The sequence below is a fragment of the Aegilops tauschii genome, chromosome 6 (assembly GCF_002575655.3).
Source record: "Aegilops tauschii subsp. strangulata cultivar AL8/78 chromosome 6, Aet v6.0, whole genome shotgun sequence".
Taxonomy (NCBI): Eukaryota; Viridiplantae; Streptophyta; class Magnoliopsida; order Poales; family Poaceae; genus Aegilops; species Aegilops tauschii.
Window position 1 is genome coordinate 376,523,205 of NC_053040.3, and position 9,499 is coordinate 376,532,703.

Consider the following 9,499-nt stretch of genomic DNA (forward strand, 5'->3'; position numbering starts at 1 on the left):
CTTCTTCTCAGTACGACCCCAATTATAACTATGGATATCCACCAGGCCAGCCGTGGCAATAGACCGACTTAGGCCAAAAGCCTAAGCTTGGGGGAGTACGTATCTCTCACCAACATTACATTCATGTTCACACACTCATTGCTAGTTGTCGGTGCTCATACTCTTTCACTGTAATATCCATGCTAGTTTATTTTCTTTTTTATGCTTTGTTCTTGTGTGTTTGATAAACCTTAAGAAAACCAAAAGAAATAGTAATAGCTTTTAGCTAGTTTACTTTCTTGCTGTAGTAGTAGTAATTAAAAGAAAACCCAAAAATATTTCCTATTCTTAGCTTTCCCGTGTAAATAGTTTTATTTCTTTTCTTTTCTTTTCTTTGGGGGTCGATAGGAGAAGACCATGATGAAAATGTTGAAATGGCTCTTATATGCATTATTGTTGATTTAACCAAGAGCCCATATTACCTTGTCTTCTCCTGTTTATTGAATGCTCGCAGATTCTAGCTTAGTCCAATGCACGTGCACTATTATTATTATTCACATCGTTCGGTCGTGCAAGTGAAAGGTAATTATGACGATATATGATGGACTGATTGAGATGAGAGAAGCTGGTATGAACTCGACCTCTCTTGTTTTTGTAAATATGATTAGTTCATCGTTCCTGATTCAGCCTATTATGAATAAACATGTTTGCAATGACAATTAGAGATTATAGTTACTTATGCCATGCTTAATTAGCTAGGAGTTTATAATGGTTTACCTTGTGTGTCAACGTGCTATTAAAATGGTTGTGATGTGGTATGATAGGGTGGTATCCTCCTTTGAATGATTCAAGTGACTGGACTTGGCACATGTTCACGCATGTAGTTGAAACAAATCAACATAGCCTTCACGATATTTATGCTCATGGTGGATTATATCCTACTCATGCTTGCACTCAATGTTCATTAATTTTAATGCATGTTCATGACTGTTGTCGCTCTCTAGTTGGTCGCTTCCCAGTCTATTGCTAGCCTTCACTTGTACTAAGCGGGAATACTGCTTGTGCATCCAATCCCTTAAACCCCAAAGTTATTCCATATGAGTCCACCATACCTTCCTATATGCGGTATCTACCTACCGTTCCAAGTAAATTTGTATGTGCCAAACTCTAAACCTTCAAATGAAATTCTGTTTTCTATGCTCGAATAGCTCATGTATCAACTAGGGCTGTCCGTATCTTCCATGTTAGGCGGGTTATTCTCAAGAGGAGTGGACTTCGCTCCTCACTCACGAGAAAATAGCTGGTCACCGGGATGCCCAGTCCCATGCTTTATGCAAATCAAATCAAAATAATTGCAAACAAAACTCCCCCGGGACTGTTGTTAGTTGGAGGCACTCGTTGTTTCGAGCAAGACATGGATTGATGCTTGTTGGTGGAGGGGGGGGGTATAAACTTGACCATTCTGTTTGGGAACCGCCTATAATGTGTGTAGCATGGAAGATATCGCCATCTCTTGGTTGTTATGTTGACAATGAAAGTATGATGCTCAAAATATGATTGATCTCTATTTCAAAACCGAGCTTTAGCACCTCTACAAATCCCTGCTTCCCTCTACGAAGGGCCTATCTATTTACTTTTATGTTGAGTCATCACCCTCTATTAAAAAGCACCAGCTGGAGAGCACCGCTGTCATTTGCATCCATTATTATTAATGTATATTGAGGATGACTATGACTGGATCTCTTTTACCATGAATTACAATGTTTAGTCAGTCCTTGATCTTTAAAGGTGCTCTACATTTATGTTTTGCGGTCTCAGAAAGGGCTAGCGAGATACCATCTTGTTATATCATATTATGATTGTTTTGAGAAATTGTTGTCATTCGAGATTTATTATTATTGCTCGCTAGTTGATTATGCCATTGACATGAGTAAACATGAGACCTAAGTGTTATTGTGAATATGGTTAGTTCATAATCTTTGCTGAAAACTTGAATGCTGGCTTTACATATTTACAACAACAAGAGCAAATAGAGTTTGTAAAAGTTTTTCTTTATCACTTTCAGTTTATCAACTGAATTGCTTGAGGACACATACCAAGCGCGAGGTACTTGTTTGAGGCCATACAGTGCCTTTTTGAGCTTGTATACCATGTCAGGACGTTTTGGATCTTCAAAACCAGGTGGTTGTGCAACATACACTTCTTCTTCAATTTTTGCCTTTGATGAAGGCACTCTTTACATCCATTTGATACAAAAGAATGTTGTTGTGGTTGGCATAGGCTAGCAGTATGCGAATGGCTTCAAGCCTAGCCACAGGAGCAAAGGTTTCATCGAAGTCAATCCCTTCCACTTGTGTGTAACCTTGAGCAACGAGACGAGCTTTGTTTCGGAAAACTTGACCATGCTCATCTTGTTTGTTGCGATAGATCCATTTGGTGCCGATGATATTGTGCTTGCGAGGATCAGGACGCTTTGCTAGCTCCCATACATTATTCAGCTCAAACTATTGAAGCTCTTCTTGCATAGCTTGAATCCATTCAGGTTCCATGAAGGCTTCATCAACTTTCTTGGGTTCAGATATAGAGACAAAGTCAAAGTGCCCACAGAAATTTGCTAGCTGTGTTGCTCTTGAACGAGTGAGTGGACCAGGTGCATTGATACTATCGATTACCTTCTCAATCTAGACTTCATTTGCAACATGAGGATGTATTGGACGAAGAGTTTGCCCTTGCTGATCATTGTCTTCATCTTCAGCATTGGCTACAGGCTGAGCATTGTCTTCATGCTGATTAGGTGCAGAAATAATGATTTCCTCTTCAGCCTATTCCTCTGTAGGTATGATTTCTCCAGTACCCATTAGCTTGATAGATTCACTTGGTCTAGCTTCATCTAGCACATTTGGCAGGTGCTCTCTTTGTGAGCCGTTAGTCTCATTGAACCGCACATCCACAGTTTCAACCACTTTATAGTGAAAGAGGTTGAAGACTCTATAGGAGGGCGAATCCTTTCCGTAACCAAGCATAAAACCTTCATGTGCTTTTGATGCAAATTTTGAAGTGTGATGTGGATCCTTGATCCAACACCTAGCACTAAAAACTCTGAAATAGCTGACATTTGGCTTCTTACCAGTCAGGAGCTCATAGGATGTCCTCTTTAGGAACTTATGAAGATAAACACGGTTGATGATGTGGCAAGCGGTGTCAATGGCTTCAGGCCAAAACTTCCTTGGAGTCTTGTACTCATCAAGCATCATACACGCCATCTCAATGAGGGTTGTGTTCTTGCGCTCCACGATGCCATTTTGTTGAGGTGTGTATGGAGCAGAGAACTCATGTGTGATGCCCAATGTATCAAGATAAGTGTTGAGGCCGGTGTTCTTGAATTCTGTGCCGTTGTCACTTCTGATATGCTTGATCTTGATGCCATAGTTGGTCATGGCACGATTGGCAGATCGTCTGAAGACATGATGCACTTCAGTCTTGTAGAGAATTATGTGCACCCATGTGTATCTTGAGTAATCATCAACAATGACGAAGCCATAGAGGCATGCAATGGTAGTAAGGGTAGAGTAATGAGTTGGGCCAAATAAGTCCATGTGAAGCAGCTCGAAGGGGCGTGTTGTCGTCATGATTGTCTTCGAGGGATGCTTGGCCCTTGTCATCTTTCCGGCTTCACAGGCACCACAAAGATGATCCTTCTTGAACTTGACGCCCGCGATGCCAATGGCATGCTTCTTCTTCGCGAGAGTGTGCAAGTTCCTCATGCCCGCATGCCCTAGCCTCCGATGCCAGAGCCAGCACTCTGAAGCTTTTGCTAGAAGACATACGACAAGCTGTGGTCCTGCGGAGAAATCTACCATATATAGATCGTCTCTTCGATACCCTTCGAAGACTAGAGATTTGTCAGATTCCATAAGCACAAGGCAACGATATTTTCCAAATATCATAACCATGTTCAGATCACAAAGCATTGAGACAGACATTAAGTTGAAACCAAGGGATTCAACAAGCATCACTTTATCCATGTGCTGATCCTTTGAGATTGCAACTCTACATAGGCCCAATACCTTGCTTTTACCAGTGTCAGCAAATGTGATGTGACTTTTGTCAGACAGACGTAGGGTTGAATCCATAAGAAGACTTCGATCACCAGTCATGTGGTTAGTGCATCCACTATCCATAATCCACTCAGTAGCCTTCGGAGCCCTAACTTACAGTGTAGTTAGCGGGATAGGCTTCACCAAGAGTATTGTGAAGCATAAACATTTGACGTACAAGCATACTATTAAAGTTCAGATCCTTGTTAGGGTAGATAGGATGATTGTCAAGAAACCCTGGGACAAAATACATAGTAAGACCACTTTGGCACTTTATCTTGAGTCCCACAAGATGTTTTAGGTCCCCAGCATTAGCGCCAGAAGCCTTTAATTTCTGGCTGGAGACCTTTCCCTACAAAAGAAAGTTAATTCTTCTTAACCACCCACATCTTCAGGGGTGGCTTAGAAGCAATGAGTCTAAGTGCAACATCTTAGAACTTTGGCTTTGGAGCCCTAGCAAATAGCCTTGCAGGAGATGAATAATACTCATAAGAATAAGCAGAAAAGTTGTTGGTTTTATGAACATAGCGGCTTGAAGAAACACACTCATATTCATAAGTCTGAGTATGGTTTCCCTGCAAAACTTTTGCATTAGGGTGACCCTGGGGGGTCCTCTGTCTGTATGAAGCCTTTGGTCTGGGGTTTGTCTTCTTCCCAGGTGGTGTCATGATGACATTCATGGGAAGCTTCTCAAGACAACTTTTGGGCACCCAGATATTCTTCAAAGGTGGTCCATTCCTGCAGTTAGTACCAATAAACCTGGCAAACACTTCATCACTCCGATTCTTAAACAGCTTATAATTTGCATCAAAGGATTCATCAATGATAATGGGGTTAGCACAAGTGAAGCCAGATAAGGTAGATGGGTCCACTGAAGGGCCCTTTGCAGCAACCCATGTGGTTTTGGGGTACTGCTCAGGCTTCCAGTATGAACCATCAACATTCATTTTCTTCTCGAACCCAACACCCTCTTTCCTACGGTTTCGGTTCAGAATCTGTTTCTTGAGGACATCACATAGTGTCTGATGCCCTTTGAGGCTTTTGTACATGCCTGTTTCAAGTAATGCCTTCAACCTAGCAGTCTTATCAGCAATAGTAGTGGTATCCTCAGAAGAGGGGTTAGTCACCACATCAGCATTTGAAGATATTGCAACAGTAGCAGCAGTAGAACATTCAGCAACAGAGACAACATTATCACGCTTAAGACATCTTAAACATGGTGGCACAAAATCTCCCTGAGCGGAACTGATCCGTTGAGCGCGAAGTGAATCATTCTCCTTTTGAAGATCTTCATGAGACGCTCTCAGATTCTCTAGATTTTGCTTCCTCTGAAGATAATCATAGGAAAGCTTCTCATGAGTAGCTGAGAGTGTTTCGTGACGACTTTCAAGTTCCTCGTACTTGACATGAAGATTTTTAATGTCTTCATTCAAGGACTGAGTTCGATTCATTTCCACGTCCAACAGGTCATCACTTTTGTCTAGAAGCTTTTGAATGTGCTCCATAGCAGTTTGTTGTTCAGTTGCAATTTTAGCAAGAGTCTTGTAGCTAGGTTTGGATTCACATTTAGAGTCATCTTCACTGGATGTTTGAAAGTGAGTATCGCGTGAGTTTACCTTGGCACCTCGTGCCATGAAGCAGTAGGTCAGAGCAAAGTCGTCCTCATCATCAGCTTTAATGTCGGCGATGAGACCATTGTCGTCAGTGTTGAAGATGGACTTGGTGACGAGTGCCGAAGCTAGAGCCAAGCTTGCCACGCCTGAATCAGACTCCTCCTCAGACTCCACCTCCGCCTCCTCAGAAGCAGACTCCTCCTCTGAATCCATCTCCTTGCCAACAAACGCACGAGCCTTGCTGGATGAGCTCTTCCTGTGTGATGAAGACTTTGAAGAAGACTTTGAGGATTTCTTCTTATTCTTATCGTCAGATGTCACTGCCTGGTTTTTGGCCATTTTCTTTTTCATTTGATTTTCTGAGATTTTTGCTTGAGTTTTCTTTTTCCGTGGCTATGTGGTCTGGAAATTGAAGAAGATGACCTTTTCTTTCTTTCTAGAGTGGCTTCTCATCCTATTATCCATCCCTAGACCTTGCCTTTCCATCTTGGACCTACCCCAATAATCTTTTCCTTGGGAATATTCATTTTTCTGTTAAAGGAATAACCCAATTTGTCCTAGGTTGTGAAGCAACCTATATTTCCATCACTCCTAAAATTCCCAAACAATTCTCATAAATTGTTTGGGTCATATATTCCTCAAATATGGCAAAATATTTCATTTGCCATGTTCCTCATCATGCTCAATTAATTCCTTTCCTATTCTATCCTAAATGGCACATTGTGAAGCAAGTGCTATTTATTTTTTCCCAATTGACCCCAAACTTTTTGGACATCTTTTCATGTCCAAATCATTGCCTCATGCCAAAATTCAACTTAATTTGCCTAGTGAATATTACTAAGCAATTTTTTAAAGTTCTTGTCTGAGGGAATTCATTGTGAAGGAAGTACTAGCTAGGTTAATCCAATTGAGTTGAAGTTTTGCATGGCCCTTCATATCACCAAATCATCACCCTCCTCAAGATTTGAGCTCATGCAATGCATCCTTGTGAGCATATCTTCAAATCTTTATTTCTGTCCAAATTTTCATTTAGTGAAGCAAGTATATTTTATATTGCTCCATTATGTATGAAAATTTTCCTAGGCCTTCCCTTAACCATATAACCAATCTCCACGAGATTTGGGATCATTTCATTCAGCCATTTTCCCTCAGGATTTTTCCTAAGTTTCTGGACAGAGAAGATATCTGTGAAGGAAGTACCATTTTGGTTTATCCATTTGGTATGAAATTTTTACAACATCTTCATATGGCCAGATAACACTGCCATGCCAAATTTCAGCTCAAGTGGATTCTTCATTTGAGTGCATCATCATCACCTCTATTCTGGACCATTTTGGTCAGTTGCAAAGCAACTATGTTATATATTGGTCCGTTTCCTTCCAAACTTCACAAGATTCGTGTCCTTCCTATCCTAAACACCCCAGACAACTCATTTGGCTCCAAGCTCTTCGATGTTGATCTCTGTAACCTGATTCAGTTTGATACAACAAACTTCAGTGGAGTAATCCCATCGATCCAGAGCCCCTCTGCTTGATCCATCACCTCCCTAAGTCTTAGTGATGCAGGGACTAATCACCAGACATCTCACGGCAGCCTCTAGAGTCTTCTTGATGCCAGCCTGTGCGGTGACCACCGTTTTGGCACACACTGGCCGCGTCCAGAGCGTCTTCTTGCTCGGGCCCCTCCTCTGCTCGGCATCTCAGCGAGGACGGGCATGTCTAGTGTGTTCCCCGCGTCGTCACCGTCCTCTTGGAGCCATCTCCCCCTCCGTTTGTTTCCCCAGTGAGCCGTCACTATCGCCGCACAGTTCCGGCCCATGACCACATCGTCTTCCTCGGTCGTATCCTCTTCCTCCTCGTGTCCCCGAGCGCCGCTCATCTCCGTGAACCTCTGCCACTCGTCCTCTTCCCCCTCGTCGTCTTCCCGGGCCTCCTCGTGACCTCTGCGGCCTGCAGAGCCTCGGCCGAACGTGCACGGCGGCACCCGAGCTCGAACCGCCTCACCCCGCCTATATAAGCCAACCCTGGCCTCATCTGAGCTCACCACTCGCCTCCACCGTCTCCCAGTGTCCCTCCTAGCCAGTAGCCCGAGCCGGAGAAGCCCTCCTCGCCCTCAATTGCCACCACGGCCGCCGCCGGTGCCCGACTAAATTCGCGGCAACCGAGCCCTCCCTCTCCTCTTGACCGGCACCAGAGCCCTCCACCACCAATCCAGATCTATCCCGTAGCTCCCATCCATTATCCCTGCGGACATAGCACCGAGCCCTTCACCACCATGGCCACCGTCCGCCCTGTCATCGGGCCACCTGGCCATGACTCTCTCCGGCGCGGCCGCTGCACTAGGCTGGTGCGGCGCCTCTCCCCGAGGTCGCCGGTGCCCTCCTGTCGGCTGGAGCTGGCTGGAGCCATCAGGGGCCAGCGCCGGTGTCGCGCTGTCTCGCCCATGCCCTCTATTCTTCGCGAGGAGGAAGAAGGAAGCGGGAGGAGAGAGAGAGACCCCACGGGGCCCGCACGTCATCCTCTCAGCGTTGACCAGGGACCGGCACTAAAAAAAATACACTTCCGTGATGATACGTGTTTGTCACAGTAGGTCGCGTTTTTTGTCATGCATGTACATCCATGACAATTTTATGACAGAATCAACATAGTCATACCTGTGCTGTCGTAGAAGTGTTCCATGACAATACCAAAATTATCATCACGGAAGTGTCCACTTCCATGACGATAAATCACGCGTCACAGAAGTGCTTTCGTCAAGGGTGACTGAAACATGGCATCCACCGTAACGGAACGCCGTTAAGCTATCGGGTCCGATTTTGGATCCGATAACCCGCTAACAGCCCCTACCAATGGGGATTTTCCACATGTAAAATCATCATTGGCTGGAGGAAACACGTGTCGGCTCACCGTTGGGACAGATGTCATCTACTCATTGGACCGAAGGCGCCTATGATACGTGGACACGTGGCACGGCCGAACAGAGGCCCATTCCTGTGAAAAGGCCGACCCGTTTGACTTGGTCAAAAGGTGGCGGGCCGGCCCACGGAAAGCCTGTTAACGGCCTGTTCGCATATAGCCCATTTATAGCCCGCTAACCTAGGGCCCGTTACGACCAATCCGAATTAGGCCCAGTAGAGTCATCTGGGCCGTCCAATATGATTCCAGCCCATTTTAAGTTCCGACCCATGTATGGCCCATGACGTCTTTTGGCCCATATGAGGCCCTTTGTAACTCTTGGCCCATTAACAGCCCATGGTTAAACTGGCCCGTAATGAACAGTGTATCACTTTATACCCAATAACGGCCCATTAATCCATTGGGCCGTTTGCAGCCCATGTTATCTTTCGTCCTTCTCAGGGCCCATTTATTCTTGCGCTCATTTCCAGCATTCGGTTACTTATGGCCCGTTACTGTCATTTTCTGCTTGTGGGCCAAATTCAGCCTGTGGTTACAGTCGACCCGTTTGTGGCCCGTTAATACGTCGGGCCATTTTCATACCGTCATCAAATGCGGCCTATTAACGATGGCCCATTCTGGTCGGCCCATCAACGGACGACTCCAACTCTAGCCAGTTTACGGCCATAATGCAGTCTGTTTTTGGCCCGTGTTTGGCCAATTGATCATACGGCCCGTATAAGGCCCATTGATGATACAGCCCGTAGAAGGCCCATTGTTTCTACGGCCTGTAGAAGGCCCATTGTTTCTACGGACCGTAGAAGGCCCATTGTTTGTATGGACCATAGAAGGCCCATTGTTTCTACGGCCCGTAGGAGGCCCAGTGTCACTACAGTAAATATGTAGCCCATGGTTA